The sequence below is a fragment of the Hyla sarda genome, chromosome 13, assembly GCF_029499605.1.
Source record: "Hyla sarda isolate aHylSar1 chromosome 13, aHylSar1.hap1, whole genome shotgun sequence".
Taxonomy (NCBI): domain Eukaryota; kingdom Metazoa; phylum Chordata; class Amphibia; order Anura; family Hylidae; genus Hyla; species Hyla sarda.
In genome coordinates this window covers 20037640-20058648 of record NC_079201.1, presented here as the reverse complement: position 1 = coordinate 20058648, position 21009 = coordinate 20037640, and the positions used below count along the sequence as shown (strand labels likewise).

Here is a 21009-nt window from a genome sequence, read left to right as displayed (position 1 = left end):
ACAGGGTATCGCAGCCTGGGGTGTATGGGGTTAAAGGGGTACTCCCCTGGAAAACATTTTATTTATTTTAAATCAACTGGTGCCAGAAAGTTAAACAGATTTGTAAATGACTTCTATTTAGAAATCTTAATCCTTACAGTACATATCAGCTGCTGTATGCTCCACAGGAAGTTCTTTTCTTTTTGAATTTCCTTTCTGTCTGACCACAGTGCTCTCTGCTGACACCCATGTTCATTTTAGGAACTGTTCAGAGTAGGAGCAAATCCCCATAGAAAACTTCTCCTGCTCCAGACAGTTCCTAAAATGGACAGAGGTGTCAGCAGAGAGCACTGTGGTCAGACAGAAAAGAAATTCAAAAAGAAAAGAACTTCCTGTAGAGCAAATAGAAGCTGATAAGTACTGGAAGGATTAAGATTTTTTAAAAGAAGTAATTTACAAACCTGTTTAACTTTCTGGCACCAGTTGATTTAAAAAAAGTTTTCCAGGGGAGTACCCCTTTAAGTACTCATCCATGGTGTGTGCCCGCTGACCCATGTCGACCTCTGAAAGTGTCTACTATAAGAACTGGACTGAGCAATGGAAGAAGATAACCAGGAGAGATGTGTATTCTGTTCAGTTACATGTGTCTTAAGGATACTGCCGTATACTGAACACATCGCGTTACCATGTAATGCCCAAACATTACCACCATACACCAAGTTACCGGGCAGAGTTTACAGCGGGCTCTGTATTTTGGGGGACAGGAGCAATTTGATGATCCGAAATGTCTATATGTTAAAGGGTCGTGTATGGTCTGTAAGTAGGTAGCAGCATCTTAAATGGTCATCTAATCGATGATCTCCGAACTACAGCCATCAAGATAATGCAAAACTACAAAGCATGCTGGGAATTGTAGTTTTGCAACACTTGGAGGGCCATAGTTTGGAGATCACTGTGCATCGTCTAACTGGTGGTCTCCAAATTACAGCCTTTAAAGGGGTACTCCGGTGGAAAACATAATTTTTTTTTTTTAAATCAACTGGTGCCAGAATGTTAAACAGATTTGTAAATTATTTCTATTAAAAAATCTTCATCCTTCCAGTACTTATTAGCGGCTGTATGCTACAGAGGAAATTCTTTGCTTTTTGAATTTCTTTTTTGTCTTGTCCACAGTGCTCTCTGCTGACACCTCTGTCCGTGTCAGGAACTGTCCAGAGCAGGAGAAAATCCCCATAGCAAACCTATGCTGCTCTGGACAGTTCCTGACACGGACAGAGGTGTCAGCAGAGAGCACTGTGGACAAGACAAAAAAGAAATTCAAAAAGCAAAGAATTTTCTCTGTAGCATACAGCTGCTAAAAAGTACTGGAAGGGTAAAGATTTTTTAATAGAAGTAATTTACAAATCTGTTTAACTTTCTGACACCAGTTGATTAAAAAAAATGTACCCCTTTAAGATGTTGCAATACTACAACTCCCAGCATGCCCGGACAGCCATAAGCTGTCTGGGCATGCTGGGAGTTGTAGTTTTGCTAAATCTGGATGCCCAAAGTTTGGAGACCACTGTAGAAGTAAAGGGTCCCAGGCCTGTTACCTGCTGCGCCCAATACCTTCTAAAGGGCCGATCATCGGGCCTGACGTTCAGCGGATATTTTTTTCAGTGCGGCCATTTAAATTATCACTTTGCCCTGTGAAAATTGGTGACGGGGGGGTCCGACAGTGATAATGTTAATGGGCCATACGATTACTCGAGCCTTGTTAAGGCTTTGTAGACGACCGTAGAATCCTAAATGGCAAATATACCTAAGGCCTCGTTCACAAATGCAGAATTTCCGGCAGAAAAATTCAGCTCGGAAATTCCGTTGCAGCAGAGTCCCAGTGTTTTAAATGGGATCCTGCTGCACCGTGAAAATTCTGATTCTTTCTGTCTAATCTGCTAAGAAATGCATTGCAGTCTATGGTGACGGCAAATTTCCGAGCGGTCCCAATGCAAGCATGTTCTGTTGACACCCGTTGTCAGCCCGAAAATTTCCGCATTCCGTTGTGTGAACATACTTTAAGAAAGCTGTGTGACCAGTCGTGCCAGAGTTATAATGTTAGCTATGTTGGTTACTACTCAGCTTTTTTGGCAACTGATACACAGAATTTTTAACAATCTGATAAAGAAGATAACTTAGGGTCTATTCACAAGGCAGAATTTCCGCACCAATTCCGCTTCCTCTTACTTGGGTGGTTTCTTTCTTGTGCGAATTTTGTGCGGAATTGGTGTGGAAATTCAGAAGTGTGAATACGAGTGCAGAATTCCATAGAAGTCTATTGGGCTTTCATTTGAGGCGGAATTCCGCAAGCGGAAATTCTGCCTTGTTAATAGTCCCTTAGGCTAGGATCACACTGCGGAATCTCCGGGCAGAAAATTTCCGCCCGGAGATTGCGAGTGCGGCCAGCGCCGAGTGATTTAGTCGGCGCTAGGACTGTACAGACACTGCAGTCTCCAATAGACTGCAATGTGTTCCGCAAGTATTTCAGCCTGAAGAATGAGCAACGCCATTCTTCAGGCGGAAATTTTGAAGCAGATTTTCCGTTCACAAATTCCGCATTGTGAGTTTGTGAACGGAAACCCATTCACTACCCTATACATTTTAGCAAGCGGAATTTCTGCCTGCAATTTCAAAGCGGAATTACAGACGGAAATTCCTTAGTGTGAACGTAGCCTTACGGTTGGGCATTTTTCGGGGGATTTCTGGGGGACGGGACGGCTGGAGCCGTGCCATGATACAAGCTTGTTCTGAAGTTACTATGGAACAGTGTCTCCCAACCAGGGTGCCTCCAGCTGTTGCAAAACTACAACTCCCAGCATGCCCGGACAGCCGTTGGCTGTCCGGGCATGCTGGGAGTTGTAGTTTTGCAACAGCTGGAGGCACCCTGGTTGGTAAACACTGCTATGGAGCCTTGTAGGCCGCACCTAGAATGGCCAGAATTTCTTCCCCTCATCTACCATATAGGTATATAAAACCTTCATCCTGCAAATATCTTATCATTGGTGTCATCTGGCCAACATAGTGACGGCCATTAGCATATTCCTATAAGCTATGCGCGGTCACATGATCCTGGCATTCAGACAGAATCACAAGCAGCCAGAAATTAGGCTGATGAGTCTCTAAGACCCAGTATGGGGAGGGTTTGGTGCTCGGGAGGAAGGCTCGCTTACCTAATGAAAGAGCATAGAGACCACTGTAAAAGCCTATAAAGCGTGCTCTCCTGGGAACATCAGCTCAGACCAGCTGCCAAAGTCTGCGCTAATGGGTTAAATGGGATTGAGAAGCTGTGGATAAGACTCAGAGGAGCAATGCACGGGAAGAAACCATCTGTCCTCCTGTTAGGAAGAAGCATGGGGGATGTAGAAGGCATAAATGTTAACCCGAGCTGGGTACAATGCCTTCTCGAGATATTGCCACACCATAAAACAATGATACCTCTATACAGGGCAAATATAATACTACCATACAGTGCAGAAATAATACCACCATACAGTTAAAAAAAAAGATTGATACCACCATACAGTGCAAAAATAATTACACCATGCAGTGTAAAAATAATACCAATGTACAATTAAAACATAATACCAACATACAGTGCAAATATAATACCACTATACAGTTCAAAAATTGATACCTCTATACAGTTCACAAATAATACCACCAAGCAGTACAAAAATAATACCACCAAGCAGTACAAAAATAATACCACCAAGCAGTACAAAAATAATACCACCATACAGTACAAAAATGATACCACCAAGCAGGACAAAAATAATATCGCCATACAGTACAAAAATTATACCACCAAGCAGTGCAAACATATCATCATACAGTATGAAAATAACACCAATATACAGTGCAAACATAATACCACTACACAGTGCAAACATTAAACCACTATAAAATGCAAAAATAATACCACTATACAGTTCAAAAATTGATACCTCTATATAGTTCGCAAATAATATCACCAAGTAGTGTAAAGATAATACCACCATACAGTCCATACAGTTAAAAAAAAGATTGATACCACCATACAGTGCAAAAATAATTACACAATGCAGTGTAAAAATAATACCAATGTACAATGAAAACTTAATACCAACATACAGTGCAAATATACCACTATACAGTTGAAAAATTGATACCTCTATACAGGTCACATATAATACCACCAAGCAGTGCAAAAATAATACCACCATACAGTACAAAAATGATATCACCAAGCAGTGCAAAAATAATACCACCACAGTACAAAAATGATACCACCGAGCAGGACAAAAATAATATCACCATAAAGTACAAAAAAGATACCACCGAGCAGTGCAAAAATATCGCCATACAGTACAAAAATAACAACAATATACAGTGCAAACAGAATACCACTACACAGTGCAAACATTAAACCACTAAGCAGTGCAAAAATAATACCACTATACAGTTCAAAAATGTATACCTCTATATAGTTCATAAATAATACCACTAAGTAGTGCAAAAATAATACTGCAATCCAGTTCACAAATTATACCACTAAGCAGTGCAAAAATATTACCACCATACAGTACAAAAATAACACTAATACACAGTGCAAACATAATACCACTACACAGTGCAAACATTATACCACTACCCAGTGCAAAAATAATATCCCTATACAGAGGAAATAATACCACCACGCAGTGCAAAACTAATACCTCTAAACAGTGCAAAAAGTAATACCACTATGCAGTGCATAAATAACACCACTACACAGTGAAAACATTTACCACCCTACAGTGTAAAATATTGATAATTCTTTATTTTTATAGCACCAAAGTTATCTGCAGTGCTTTTACATCATGCTGATCAGTCCCTGTCCCCGTTGGGGCTCACATATTTAGATTCACCGACCAGCAAGTTTTGGAACAACGTAAAGTACAAAAAGTAATACCAACATACCACTGTACAGTGTAAAAATAATACCACCAAGAACTTTAAAAATAATGCCACCATATAGTGAAAATTAATAAATATACTACAGTATGGTGCAAGAATAGTACCGCCATTAAATGCCAAAATATTACCACTGTACAGTGCAAAAATACCATTTCTCTTTTATGTGGAGTTGGAACTCAGTGTGTCTTATGGGCACATGCTGTCACTAGATATTCCGTGCACATATTCATTTTTCATTGTCAATCCCTTTTGTTATCTTTTGTTAGCATTTTTACAATTGGTATATATCTTTATCTGGTGTTACGCACGCTCACTATCATCGAGCATACCCAATTTGTGAATATATAGGCTGTACCTTAGTGTTGGCATTTTATTTAAAATCTGGAAGCATGTTGGCTGTTTGGTCGTGTGATTGTGATCTGCTGCTTCCCAGGGGGTTGGAGGAGCTACTCAACCCCAAAGAGATTTGCCCCTTTTGCGTCTTCATTAAACAGGCCCTATAGATAGACCTATTCTACCATAAAAGTGCACATCCTCTCACTTACACACAGGTCTCACACACCCACTCTGTTTCATGTTGTCTAATTTAGTCCGAACCAGGATATATCTATAGGAGGGTGCACATAAGACGACACCGGTATTAAAGTGTTCACATGGGGGCCCTGCTAAATATTTTTAAATAATGCTCATTATCTTGAAGTCTGAAAAGCCAAATTCCCATGTTCCAATACAATATTCACATCATCACCTTTTTACCTCCTTATATTACAAGCCTAAGGGGTGCGGAGGTTGCAATTAGAGATGAGCGAACTTACAGTAAATTCGATTCGTCATGAACTTCTCGGCTCGGCAGTTGATGACTTATCCTGCATAAATTAGTTCAGGTGCTCCGGTGGGCTGGAAAAGGTGGATACAGTCCTAGGAAAGAGTCTCCTAGGACTGTATCCACCTTTTCCAGCCCACCGGAGCACCGGAAAGCTGAACTAATTTATGCAGGATAAGTCATCAACTGCCGAGCCGAGAAGTTCGTGACAAATCGAATTTACTGTAAGTTCGCTCATCTCTAGTTGCAATCCCATAACCATACAACATATAAGACGAATGGTACTGTCTAGTAGGCCCTACCACATACCAAGCAATGAAGCAGGTACTCTAGAATTCTTTATAACTTTATGGAGTACTTTAAAGGGGTACTCCAGTGGAAAACATGCATTTTTTTGGGTTTTTTAATCAACTGGTGCCAGAAAGTTAAACATATTTTTAAATGACTTCAATTCAAAAATTTTAATCCTTCCAGTACTTATCAGCTGCTGAATACTGCAGAGGAAGTTCTTTTTTTTTTTTCTTTTCTGTCTGACCACAGTGCTCTCTGCTGACACCTCTGTCCGTGCCCAGGAACTGTCCAGAGTAAGAGAAAAACCACATAGCAAACCTCTCCTGCTTTGGACAGTTCCTGACACGGACAGAGGTGTCAGCAGAGAGCACTGTGGTCAGACAGAAAAATTCTAAAATAAAATAATTTCCTCTGTAGTATACAGCAGCTGATAAGTACTGGAAGGAGGTAAAGGTTGTAGAAAGATATCGGGTATCTACTCACCGCATATATACAGGTCTCCCAGTCAATAATAATATAAAATGGTAGGGGGAGTGAATAAAACTTAATATGCTATTTAATATAGCATTACAATATAATAAAGTTTTAAAGTACTGGAAGGATTAAGATTTTTTAATAGAAGTAATTTACAAATCAGTTTAACTTTCTGGCACCAGTTGATTTAAAAAAAAAAAAATAATCTTTTCTACTGGAATACCCCTTTAAGGTGTACTGATCAAAGATGGTGCCAAGCGGACCCTGGTGTAACTTTACAACCCAGAAGCTTCGAGCTTAGGGGACTTAAAGGGGTTATCCAGGAAAAAACTTTTTATATATATCAACTGGCTCCAGAAAGTTAAACAGATTTGTAAATTACTTCTATTAAAAAAATCTTAATCCTTTCAGTACTTATGAGTTTCTGAAGTTAAGGTTGTTCTTTTCTGTCTAAGTGCTCTCTGATGACACGTGTCTCAGGAAACGCCCAGTTTAGAAGAGGTTTGCTATGGGGATTTGCTTCTAAACTAGGCGTTTCCCGAGACACGTGTCACCAGAGAGGATTTAGACAGAAAAGAACAACCTTAACTTCAGAAGCTCATAAGTACCGAAAGGATTAAGATTTTTTAATAGAAGTAATTTACAAATCTGTTTGACTTTCTGGGGCCAGTTGATATATATAAGTTTTTCCTGGATAACCCCTTTAAGGACTGTACAGGACCATGTTCTGTACCGGGACATCACATTAGGTTCTGTTACCCCTGCTGTAGACTATCCCAAAAACCCTACTAGGGGAGAGTGGTACACAACAGTCTGCTCATTCTAGATACCCCCTCAACAATCTAAATGCCCTCACATCTAGTGCTACTCTGGAGGGCCAAAATTACGTGAGAACAATTTAACTGGCACATCAATGGGCACCCTGCATACATCTGATCATAAGGGAGCCTATAAATTGAACCCAGCGCCCTGTTCTGTGAATAGGATTGCTCCCTGGCCAGTATTTTACCGGCACAGCCGGTATTTTGGCCCCCCAGACGGTATTTTTATATTAAAAATACCAGAAATGCAATGGCAGGTATTTATCCAACCAATACTCCAACTTCCGGGAATGTTGCACCATAACCTATACCAGTGTTTCTCAACCAGAGTGCCTCCAGCTGTTGCAAAACTACAACTCCCAGCATGCCCGGACAGCCAACGGCTGTCCGGGTATGCTGGGAGTTGTAGTTTTGCAACAGCTGGAGGTACCCCTGGTTGAGAAACACTGATTTATACTATATACTACTATATAGTCCATCATGCTGGGAGTTGTAGTTTATTTTTTTATTTGGAGCAGCTGCTGAGCCACAGGCTGTATCAGGGAATGCTGGGAGTTGTAGTTAGTAACTAACTACTAAACCGAATTTGCTAAAAAAAAAAAAAAAAAAATCAGAAAGTCACATAAAAACAAAACTACAGATCGGGGTGCAAAAAATGAGCCCTCATACAGGCCCGTATAAGGAGAAATAAAAAAGTTATAGGGGTCAGAATAGGACAAAATGTCCCCCGCATATGTGTAACCTGTGATGTCACGCATATATAATTAAATCTGCAAATTAGCATGGCCGGTATTTTTTTTTATATATATATATTTTGCAAGAAAGGTGGCAACCCTAAGTGTGAATAGTCTTCTTCAAACCAGGCAACGTTCTTCTAAGTATTGAATTACAACAATATTCGCTGTAGTCCCCCTCCAGCAATGGCAGTGCCTACCATCTTGTCATGGCAGCATGGCGTCGTTTTTGAAAAAGATCAAGAGGCCAGGTGGCTACAATAGCAACACCCTATGTGTATACAGGATATACTTGTCTAGAGCTGGAGGCAAAACTGCAAGGCTGAGGATTCTGCTATGGAACCCGATCCCTCTATGGAGGACATTATAATGCCTGGCAGGCCTGCGTGGTGCAGCTCGCTCTAATACGCAGCTGCCGTCCTCCTGTTTTCAGCTGTGATAAGCGAAGTGTTTTATACTCTATAAAAGATTCAGCAGGGCCCCCAGCTCTGGTTTCATGAAGACCACTGGATTTATACAATAGGACATAAGAAATGTATTTAAAAAAAAGAAATCATTTAAACCATGTCAGTGTTTTCTATTTTTTTGCATTCCTTCATGTTTCTACCATCTGACACATCCGTACGCGTACTCCTCGGTGTTCTACATTTTTGCGCAAAATCTGTTTCCTTTGCGTAAAGTTTTAGGGAGAGATTTATCAAAACGTGTTCAGAGGAAGTGTTGCTGAGTTGCCCACAGCAACCAATCAGATCGCTTCTTTCATTTTTAAAGAGACCAGTGAAAAATGAAAGAAGGGATCTGATTGGTTGCAATGGGCAACTTTACCTCTGATAAATCTCCCCCTTAATATCTAAACAACAAAAAAACGCAATTAGTAAATTAGTGCGTAAAGCATTTTTTTCTTTCTATGGTACACGAGCACGTAGAGAACATGGGAAAATACCCGATAAAAAAAGATGCAATGAAAGTCACTGCGCAAGTTTTTTGGGCAAAAAAAAAGGGGTAAACTCAACAATAAATCTCCCCCATTGTGGCCATGTTTATGTAAAGTCATGTATTAATAGAAACTAATGAAAGGGAGAGATGTGGTGTCAGGCCCGGCTGACTCACATGGCTCAGCAACCTTCCCCATGCAATTTCCTGCCTATGACTTGCTTGTGTATTGGGAAGGGAGGGGGGACCAGCAGTGTTCACTGTCTGTGCAAAGACTGAGCCATAAAAGGAGAATCTGCAATGAAACCTTGGAGGTGATTGGGAGCGGCCAATGCACACATGGGCTCCTTGTGCAGCTCTTTTTCTACAAGGCCCTCCCCTTTTTATTTTTTGCATGTCCCTTTAAGTGCACCCCCCCCCCAATCTCCCTCCATCAAATACTGATTCCAATATCCACAATCCAGTCTAGTCAGGAGAACGAGGTTAATCGAGCGGAGGGTTTCTCAGTAGCTTTTGTCGTTGACCCGTACGAGGCTTCATTGTCTTCAGAACCGTCATCACGTCTGGGTGTTGCTATATATGGAAGCATGTTTGATATTAAGAATGAATAACCAGGAAGCGACCGAAACTTATTCCAAGGATGAGCTTGTGAGACTGTGGAAACAGATGTGAACAATCCAGCTGACTGGGGATTTAAATATCTTGCATTGTTCTGTTTGAGATCTTAAGAAGCGGTGCTGTCCCCGCATGGCGGCTGAGTGGTACTACAGCCAGGCCTGTTTATCCTGCCCCCACCCCCCTCCTCCACCAGCTACAACCTCAGCTGTTTGTGGAATTGAACAGCCACGCTTGCTAACTTTTAGTGATTCATAAATTATTTCCTATGATCTCTCACTGGCAGAAGCAAGTCGAACAAAGTCGTTAGAAGGTGCGGGCACGATGGGCATCATTCTTCATGTACCATAAAACTATTCCTTAAAAAAAATACTTAACGGCCTGCGTATTGTTGTCGATGTAGCAGTTCATATAATGCGCTGAGATGTTGTTAAAGTCTATACTGGTATGTTCCACTAGGGCTCCAGCCTGGTTAGACGATCCCTGTCCGTTCACCTACCAAGGGTGGGGGAGGAGAGGGCTTGCCTGCTTTTTCTGTTTGAGAGAGAAGTGAATTAGCACCCCCTTTCTTCGCATCCAAGATTGAACCAATCTTTACATCAGTGTTTTCCAAACAGGGTGCCTCCAGCTGTTGAAAAACTACAACTCCCAGCATACCAGGACAGCCTTTCCAGCTGTTGCAAAACTACAACTCCCAGGATGCCCGGACAGCCTTTGGCAAAGGCTGTCCTGGTATGCTGGGAGTTGTAGTTTTGCCACAGCGGGAAAGGCTGTCCGGGTATGCTGGGAGTTCTAATATTGCAACAGCTGGAGGCACCCTGGTTGGGAAACGCTACTTTACATGTTGGTCCACACATGCCATTGTCTCCAGCCTCGTGGTAGAAAGTATAACGCAGTGGTCTCTAAACTGTGGAGCTCCAGTTGTTGTGAGTTGTAGTTTTGCAACAGTGGTATCCAAAGTATGGTGGACAGCATTATTGCCCTGCATCACAGTGGGCGCGGGTCTGGATCCATACTAGATAATGTAGTCTGCATGGGATTTCTCCAATGTGAAGTTAGGTCCATTACCACATTGAGAACCCTCCACCACCAACCAAGCTTGATACCCCAAACCATGTCAAACAGCCAGGTGCACCATACACCTATACATGGGATTCCGAAGCTCCAAAAGGTACTTATATGTGGGTGTACATTCAGAAAATCCTTATGGCAGTATTGGCGCATCCTCTGTAGAGCGCTCTAGACTAGGTCCGCACTATATAAATAATTGGTAATAAATAAATCACATGTCCTTTGATGCTCACACAGCTACTGTAGGTTTAGCACAGAACCCTCTATACACATGGGTTACTCTTGGTAGAAGAGCTCCTCCCGATGTCCATGGCTGGCACTGCACATCTTCCCCAGGCCTCCATGCTGAATACCGCTCTTGCTCTCTCTGTATTTGGCCCTTCCAGTAGATGTAACAGGCCATTATTTATCCTGAATTTTATTTTTTTAGTGGAGTAAGGAAATCTCAACAAGAGAGGAGTGAATTACCACCCAAAGACACAATCAATCCAAGATGGAACCGATCTTTACATGGAGGTCAATATGCCACTGGTATTGACATTCCAGCCTAGTGGTAGAAAACGTAAAGTATGGTGGACAGCATTATTGCCCCACATCACAGTGGGAGCGCTAGTTTGAATCCAAATTGGATAATGTAGTGTAGGTCCATTACCACTTTGAGAACCATCCAGCAACTTGTACCCCACCAACCAAGCTTGATACCCCAAACCAATGTCAAACAACCAGGTGCCACCACACATCTAATCATGTGATTCCGAAGCTCCAAAAGGTACTTATATGTGGGTGTACATTCAGGAAATCCTTATGGCAGTATTGGTGCATCTTCTGTAGAGCGCTCCAGACTAGGTCCGCACTATAGAAATAATGGGTAATAAATAAATCACACGTCCTTTGATGCTCACACAGCTACTGTAGGTTTAGCACAGAACCCTCTATGCACATGGGTTACGCTTGGTAGAAGAGCTCCTCCCGATGTCCATGGCTGGCACTGCACATTTTTCCCAGGCCTCCATGCAGAATACCGCTTTTGCTCTCTCTTTTCCAGGCCGTATTTAGACATAACATGCCGTATTTATCCTGAATTAAATTTTTTGGGTGGACTAAAGCAATCCCAAGGAGAGACGAGTGAATTGGCACCCCTTTTCCTCACGTCCAAGATGGAACCGATCTTTACATGAAGATCAACATGTCATTGGTATTGACATTCCAGCCTAGTGGTTGAAAATGTAAAGTATGGTGGACAGCATTATTGTCCTGCATCATAGTGGGAACACTAGTCTGGATCCAAACTTGATAATGTTGTTTACACAGGATTTCTCCATTTTGGAATTATATCAGGCTTATTATAATCCACCTTCTCACTTTGAAAAACCTCTAGCAACTTGTACCCCACCGACCAGGCTTGATACCCCAAACCATGTCAAACATCCAGGCGCCACCACACATCTATGCATGCGATTTTGAAGCTCCAAAGGTACTTGGTGTGGGTACTATATGGTTGTACATTCAGGAAATCCTTATGGCAGTATTGGTGCATCCTCTGTAGAGCGCTCCAGACTAGGTCAGCACTATATAAATAATTGGTAATAAATAAATCACACGTCCTTTGATGCTCACACAGCTACTGTAGGTTTAGCACAGAACCCTCTATACACATGGGTTACGCTTGGTAGAACAGCTCCTCCCGATGTCCTTGGTTAGCACTATACAACTTTCCAGTCCTCCATACTGAATACCGCTCTGGCTCTCTCTGTATTTGGCCCTTCCAGTAGATGTAACATGCCATTATTTATCCTGAGTATAATTTTTTTGAGTGGAGTAAGGAAATCTCAACGAGAGAGGAGTGAATTACCACCCAAGATGGAACCAAGACACAACCAATCCAAGATGGAACCGATCTTTACATGGAGGTCAACATGTTGCTGGTATTGACATTCCAGCCTAGTGGTAGAAAGTGTTAAGTATGGTGGACAGCATTATTGCCCCACATCACAGTGGGGGCGCTATTTTGAGCCCAAGTTGGATAATGTAGTCTGCATGGGATTTCTCCAATTTAGAGTTACCTTAGGCCTATTACCACCTTGAGAACCCTCCAGCAACTTGTACCCCACCAACCAAGCTTGATACCCCAAACCATGTCAAACAACCAGGCGCCACCACACATCTAATCATGTGATTCTGAAGCTCCAAAAGGTACTTATATGTGGGTGTACATTCAGGAAATCCTTATGGCAGTATTGGTGTATCTTCTGTAGAGCGCTCTAGACTAGGTCCGCACTATATAAATAATTGGTAATAAATAAATCACACGTCCTTTGATACTCACACAGCTACTGTAGGTTTAGCACAGAACCCTCTATACACATGGGTTACTCTTGGTAGAACAGCTCCTCCCGATGTCCAAGGCTGGCACTGCACATCTTTCCCAGGCCTCCATGCTGAATACCGCTCTTGCTCTCTTTGTATTTGGCCCTTCCAGTAGATGTAACAGGCCATTATTTATCCTGAATTTTATTTTTTTAGTGGAGTAAGGAAATCTCAACGAGAGAGGAGTGAATTACCACCCAAAGACGGAACCAAGACACAACCAATCCAAGATGGAACCAATCTTTACATACATGGAGGTCAACATGCCACTGGTATTGACATTCCAGCCTAGTGGTAGAAAACGTAAAGTATGGTGGACAGCATTATTGCCCCACATCACAGTGGGACCGCTAGTTTGAATCCAAATTGGATAATGTAGTGTAGGTCCATTACCACATTGAGAACCCTCCAGCAACTTGTACCCCACCAACCAAGCTTGATACCCCAAACCAATGTCAAACAACCAGGTGCCACCACACATCTAAGCATGTGATTCCGAAGCTCCAAAAGGTACTTATATGTGGGTGTACATTCAGGAAATCCTTATGGCAGTATTGGTGCATCCTCTGTAGAGCGCTCCAGATTAGGTCTGCACTATATAAATAATGGGTAATAAATAAATCACACGTCCTTTGATGCTCACACAGCTACTGTAGGTTTAGCACAGAACCCTCTATACACATGGGTTACTCTTGGTAGAAGAGCTCCTCCCGATGTCCATGGCTGGCACTGCACATCTTCCCCAGGCCTCCATGCTGAATACCACTCTTGCTCTCTCTCTCTCTCGCTATATATGGCCCTTCTAGGATACGTTAGATGCCGTATTTATCCTGAGTTTTTACTTTTTTTGGGGGGGTGGTGGACTAAAGCAATCCGCCTTCGCGGGTTCTAGAGGTGACGGCGAGAACGTTGTAACAGGCTGCAGCCGTTCTCCGTATGATTAGCACCTGGCAGGAAGCACATGGGCCCTGTGGATTATTCTGTAGCACCATGTGGTTTTCCCTCTCTTCTGCAGCCAGTAATCTCTGCCTGTGCTGTCGCCTGTGATAATCGTAGCTGTCACAGAACAAAGAGCTTCCTCTCCTTTGGGGAGTGCTGCATGCCTTGTAAGCTCTGAATGCTACAAGTCTCTCCTATTTATTTTTAAAACACTGGGCAATGGTCCTTTTAGTATTTCACATTGCCAACGGCGGCATGTTGGAGAAATGCTGCCCCCTGGTGCTGGTCAGAGAACATGGCATGAAACTATTTATGGTCCAAATGAATGCACCTCCTCACTAATACCTCTACTTTTGTTTTCCAACCAGGGTGCCTTCAGCCGTTGCAAAAGTACAATTCCCAGCATGCCCGGACAGCCGAAGGCATGCTGGGAAAACTACAACTCCCAGCATGCCCGGACAGCCAAAGGCTGTCCGGGCATGCTGGGAGTTGTAGTTTTGCAACAGCAGGAGGCACCCTGGTTGGCAAACACTACTCTATGGAACTGGTCTCCAAATTGTGGACCTCCAGATGTTGCAAAACTACCACTCCCAACATGTCTGGACAGCCAAAAGCGGTTTGGTCATGCTGGAAATTGCAGCTTTGCAACAGCTGGAGGCACCCTGGTTGGGAAACACAGCCCTACAGCCTCATTACTTGCCCTCAACCCGTTGAACACAAGTTATAGGCTTATATTATCTACACTCACTTTCTCACAATCCCCTTCACTTGCACACACAGTTGAGAATATGGAGCAATATACATTAGAACTGAGCATGCTCGACTGTCGGCGGATGTCCTAAGATAGTAGTAACCGGGGGCAACATGACAAAAAAAATCCCCAGCAATCTCTTGCATTGGGCCTCGGCTCTCCCCTGCATGGATCGGTGTGGTCGGCACACTTTCCATGCACTGTCTATGGGGGCATCGGAGATACACAAGTACAGCGCTTTTGTATCTCTGGCTCTCCCATAGACAGTGCATGGAGGGGGCAGGCGGACCACCACTGCTCTGTCCACGAGGCTAGCCGGAGATCTAAACACATATCTTCAGAACCCCAGGGCGCCGCGCAGCAGATTGTAGGGGGTCCCCACCAGCAATTGTACCCCTGCGATCAGACACTTAAAGGGGTACTCCGAAGGAAAACTTTTTTTTTTTAATCAACTGGTGCCAGAAAGTTAAACAGATTTGTAAATTACTTCTATTAAAAAATCTTAATCCTTCCAGTACTTATTAGCTGCTGAATACTACAGAGGAAATTCTGGAACACAGTGCTCTCTGCTGACATCACGAGCACTGTGCTCTCTGCTGACATCTCTGTCCATTTTAGGAACTGTCCAGAGCAGCATATGTTTTCTATGGGGATTTTCTCCTACTCTGGACAGTTCTTCAAATGGACAGAGTTGTCAGCAGAGAGCACTGTGGTCATGATGTCAGCAGAGAGCACTGTGTTCCAAAAAGAAAAGAATTTCCTCTGTAGTATTCAGCAGTTAATAAGTACTGGAAGGATTAAGATTTTTTAATAGAAGTAATTTACAAATCTGGTTAACTTTCTGGCACCAGTTGATTTAAAAAAAAAAAAAAATTTTTTTTAAATTCCACCAGAGTACAGATGATAAAAAGGAATAATACCTGAGTGGCCCTTTTAAGGGGGCCTTTCGCCTAACAGAAGACTCCGTCTCTAGGATGGACTGATCAGGACTTTTCCATAGGAGCAGTAGATACCCTGTAGGTAAAATCAGAACTGTCAGTAACAGAAAAGCCAACATTTGCAAATAAAAAATGAAAACAAAGCCTAAGACAACTAAGACATTCACAAAAATACAGGGAACAATCCCGCGAAAAAGATGACTTTTGATAAGGGTTTTTTCCATAACTCCATCCTTTGCTGCCTAGTAGAGATGAACGAACTTACAGTAAATTCGATTCGTCACGAACTTCTCGGCTCGGCAGTTGATGACTTACCCTGCCTAAATTAGTTCAGCTATCAGGTGCTCCGATGGGCTGGAAAAGGTGGATACAGTCCTAGGAGACTCTTTCCTAGGACTGTATCCACCTTTTCCAGCCCACCGGAGCACCGGAAAGCTGAACTAATTTATGCAGGATAAGTCATCAACTGCCGAGCCGAGAAGTTCGTGACGAATCGAATTTACTGTAAGTTCGCTCATCTCTACTTCCTAGCTTACAAAATGACAAGAGTAAGGCATTCTCCCAGCATTCCCTGCTTGTTCAGTGTCTGCTCTGGTGTCATCTTTAAACCGGGAGCTGTAAAGTAATCAGACATTGGAAAACTTATTCCCCCCCCCCCCCATTATACAAGCCTGGATAAGCTGGGTTGTGCAGAATTACACGCTTGCCTACTGTTCCCAATAACAACTAGCAGATGAGTAAATGTGGAGTGTAATTTAGGCTTTTTCAAGAGGATATTTTTTTTTTCTGCACACGCAAGGGTTAATATTCCTTCTCAATCACTGAACAGACACAAACAATAGAAAACTAGTTAATAAATACATGAACAGTACACAGTATGCCTCTCCAACACTGACGTGCAGCAGCTCCTCCAGTGACAGGCAGGATGGGTTTTATCCAGAAGCTATAAAGAATAACAAGAAGAAAATCTCTATGAAAGTTTTCATGCAAATTGCCTTTCAGCAAAACAAAGGAAAAGAAGACAATTCAATTCATTTAGAGGGAATGTCCAGAATTGAAGTCATCTATATAAAAGTTCAGTAACTTTTTCTATAACAGATTACTGTGTGGATCGCAACTCTCTCTGGGGGGGGGGGGGGGGTGACTTCACCAGCAGAATGCGGAGTTAGGATACGTTCACATGGGTGGATTTATTTGCGTATTTGAAAGGGGGCGGGGTCTTCTCGGCTGTCCACAGCAGATTTTCTGCGGCGGAATTTACGCTGCGTAAAATCCGACGCAAGCCCCATTGAATTCAGTAGTGTCTGCGGCATATTTTCCGCAGCAGAATTGAAGACTGCAGTGTCCGCGCAGTCGTAGAGCCAACTGATTCAGTCAGCGCTGGCCACACTTGGAATCTCCGGGCGGAAGTTTTCTGCCTGGAGATTCCGCAGTGTGAACCTAGCCTAAGGGTCTATTCACACGGCAGAATTTCCGCTTGCGGAATTCCGCCTCGAATTGAAGCCCATAGACTTCTATGGGATTCCGCACTCCCATTCACACTTCTGAATTTCCGCAAGCGGAAATTCAGAAGTGTGAATGGGAGTGCGGAATCCCATAGAAGTCTATGGGCTTTAATTTGAGATGGAATTCCGCAAGCGGAAATTCAGAAGTGTAAATGGGAATGCGGCATCCCATAGAAGTCTATGGGCTTTAATTTGAGATGGAATTCTGCAAGCAGTAATTCTGAAGTGTGAATGGGAGTGCGGAATCCCATAGAAGTCTATGGGCTTTAATTTAAGGCGGAATTCCGCAAGCGGAAATTCTGAAGTGTGAATGGGAGTGCGGAATCCCATAGAAGTCTATGGGCTTTAATTTAAGGCGGAATTCCGCAAGCGGAAATTCTGAAGTGTGAATGGGAGTGCGGAATCCCATAGAAGTCTATGGGCTTTAATTTGAGGCAGAATTCTGCAAGCGGAAATTCAGAAGTGTGAATGGGAGTGCGGAATCCCATAGAAGTCTATGGGCTTTAATTTGAGATGGAATTCCGCAAGCGGAAATTCAGAAGTGTAAATGGGAGTGCGGCATCCCATAGAAGTCTATGGGCTTTAATTTGAGATGGAATTCTGCAAGCAGTAATTCTGAAGTGTGAATGGGAGTGCGGAATCCCATAGAAGTCTATGGGCTTTAATTTGAGGCGGAATTCCGCAAGCGGAAATCCTGCCACGTGAATAGACCCTAGGCCTTAGCTTTCCTTTCTCTCTCTCTATGATACAGCGGCTGACGATAGATGAGCCGCCCATAACAGGCATAGGGACTCCTGTATCTTGCTTCTCCCCTGGTTGTGATAGTGCTCATCCAGAGCTACAGGGTAAGGTGCTCAAAAACATGGTTTGGGGCCACCAGAGAATTCACAAGCCTGGGTACTGTAACTTCAGCTAAAATGCCCCATAAAGTTTTGTTCTGCACTTTGTTGGCTGTACAATAGGACTGGCAGTCCAATAAAAAGCACTGTCTATGGTGCGTAAGTAATGCACCTATCTTATGATTGGTCACAGGTCCCCTGTCATAGTCCTGGTAGGGACAGTCAAATGCAATGGTGGGTCGTCCCTCCTGCACAGCAGCTCTGGATTCTAGTTAAGTGCATTCGGTCATTTTGCTACCATAGATGAAGGAATTATCATCAGAAGGACCCGCTATTGTCCAGTCAGCCTAATCCCACAGAGTCATAGTAACTGTATTGATTTCCTCTCTCTACTTTCCATTAGGAGTACCAATTACTCCCAGATTTGAGATAAAGGAATCAGCTTGTCCACTAGAGTTAGGCCCTCCGTGCTCTGTATTAGGAGAGGAGTGTGTCTGTGTATCTCATCTGGCAGAAATCCAATTAGGTTATCCCTGCAGGGCGGCTGCACAAGACCCAGATCTGTCAGCTTGGAGAGGCCAATTGGACCATGCAGTCCTGAAGAGGGGCCTCTATGGGACATGCATGCAGCAGAGTGTCAAATCCTTACCGACAGAACCACAAGCGCAATACTCCAAGGGATGCGGAGCTGCCTCAAATTCCCAATTGCTTCCCTGCATACAAACCTACTGAGCTCAGCTCCTCCTGAATCTAATCCCTGCTTTTACTCCCCGTCATCCTTTTGGGGAAACCACGACTATTGGAGAGAATTCTTCATGAGGTTGAAGACAAAATCCATCAGACCTATCAGTAATGAGACCGCTGCTTCCATACATCGTATAGTTATTTTCCTGTTGCTCTACAGAAAACAGTTCAGTAAGGAGGGACCCTATGGTCCTATTCATACACTGCTGATTCTTTTAGTAGGGAAAAAACTTTTTTTTTTTTTATATTAACTTGCTCCAGAAAGTTAAACAGATTAGCAAATTACTTCTATTAAAAAATCCTTCCAATCATTATCAGCTGCTGAAGTTGAGTTGAGTTCTTTTCTGTCTGGCAACAGTGCTCTCTGCTGACATCTCTGCCTGTCTCGGGAACTGCACAGAGTAGAAGAGGTTTCTAATGGGGATTTGCTTCTACTCTGGACAGTTCCCGAGACACGTGTCATCAGAGAGCACTTAGACAGAAAAGAACAACTCAACTTCAGCAGCTCATAAGTACTGAAAGGATTAAGATTTTTTAATAGAAGTAATTTACAAATCTGTTTAACTTTCTCGAGCCAGTTAATATGTATATATATATATATATATATATATATATATATATATATATATATATATAAGTCGTTTTACATTATCTTTGTGCTTGTTTATAAAAGAAATACTCAAGGTTTTTGCCCATATCATGCACACTCAGCATCACTAGTTGTATAGCACCACCTGTTTTATTCCAGCACAGCAGCATCAATGCATTTCACTAATGTAACTTGGTCATGTGATCACCAGTCTGACCACAGAAAATCCCAGTGCTTAAAGGGGTACTCTGCCCCTAGACATCTTATCCCCCATTCAAAGGATAGGGGGATAAGATGTCTGATTGTCGGGTTCCCACAATTGGGACCCCGGTGATCTCTGTGCAGCAACCAGCATGGGTGCAAGCTTCGGGGGTCGTGACATCACGGCCACGCCCCTTGCGATGTCAGACCAAGCCCCCACAATGCAAGTCTGTGGGAGGGGGCGTGGCGGCCACCACGCCCCCTCCCATAGACTTGTATTGAGGGGGCGGGGTGTGACATCACGAGGGGACGTGGCCGCGACATCACGACCCCTGCCGCCCGCTCCAAGATGTTACGAACGCTGGGGCAGCGGAGTACCCCTTTAATGTGTCAGCCAAAGTGAGTAGTCCTGGGTCAGCTGACTTTTTGTGAATGGACAGGACAACATAATCACCTGAAAGATTCTCCTGGCAGCTCCCAGACCCCTCCCCTCCCAGCTCTATCTGTATACTGCTGCGGCTTTCTCTATGGGATAAGGATATATAGTAGATATCCAGATCCCCTCCCAGCTGTATCTGTATACTACTGCTGTCATCTCTAGGATATATAGTAGTTACACACCTTCCCTTGTGTTGTCACGTTCTTCAGTTTTTGCCATGATTTTCCCCAAATTGTGCCAAATATTGTGCTATTTTACTTCAATTTTGTAAATCATATGCAATTTCAACAGATCCTCCGATCAGGCAGCCAACTACCCCTGGAATAAGGCTGCATGTACAGACATCATCCTGAAATGTATGGGGGGGTCATGAAAACCCTTGAATAATCCCTTTCATTATGACTGTATTCAGAGTCAGTCGTAGGGAAGCATCAATGGCCCTTGATGATGTATACAGCACAGATTGCCCGGCACCCAAGGTATGAAACCACTATGAATTGTACAGCACTGTTGTTAGATGACTTTATATATGGAGCTATTGCTTGGACACTGGTGGTACTTGGGCAGTATGGCGGTATTTATCTTGTTTGGAATCTCAACATTACACAATTTTATTATTTAAAAGACTGCAAAGAAGTGTAATTTGAGTACTGTGTAATGATACATAACACACATTCAGGCCTTTTAAAGGAAACCTATTGCAAATTTTTTTTCTTTTTGCTGTTGTTCTTTTTAAGGTTAGAGACAGATGCTAAAAAACAAGCCTTTTACTATGTGTTTCTATTTTCTGACTGTAATTTTTTACATTATTACGAGGGCTGCCATCTTACCTGAAACGCTTTTAACAGCATTTAGAGTTACACTTTACAGCAAGTCTCATGTACATGGGCAACAATAGACAGGATCTGTCTCATTCTGGTGAATAGGAAAGGCTTCTGGGCCTGCTTGGTGACCTTTGAAGAGGTCATTCCATAGGGAGCGGGAG

At 43.0% G+C, this 21009-nt stretch overlaps 1 protein-coding gene across 10 annotated transcripts in view; it reads right to left on the bottom strand.

Annotated features, from left to right (window-relative positions):
• FAAP100 (FA core complex associated protein 100) overlaps window positions 1–21009 on the bottom strand; it is a 230956-nt gene that overhangs the window by 128760 nt on the left and 81187 nt on the right. For 9 of the 10 annotated variants that reach the window (XR_008849488.1, XR_008849483.1, XR_008849484.1 and 6 more), the window contains one exon: window positions 15690–15783. The gene's annotated coding sequence lies outside the window, so the exon portion shown is untranslated. Of the gene's footprint in view, window positions 1–15689; window positions 15784–16579; window positions 16651–21009 lie in introns of all 10 variants that reach the window. The other variant, XR_008849482.1, reaches the window with a different exon arrangement.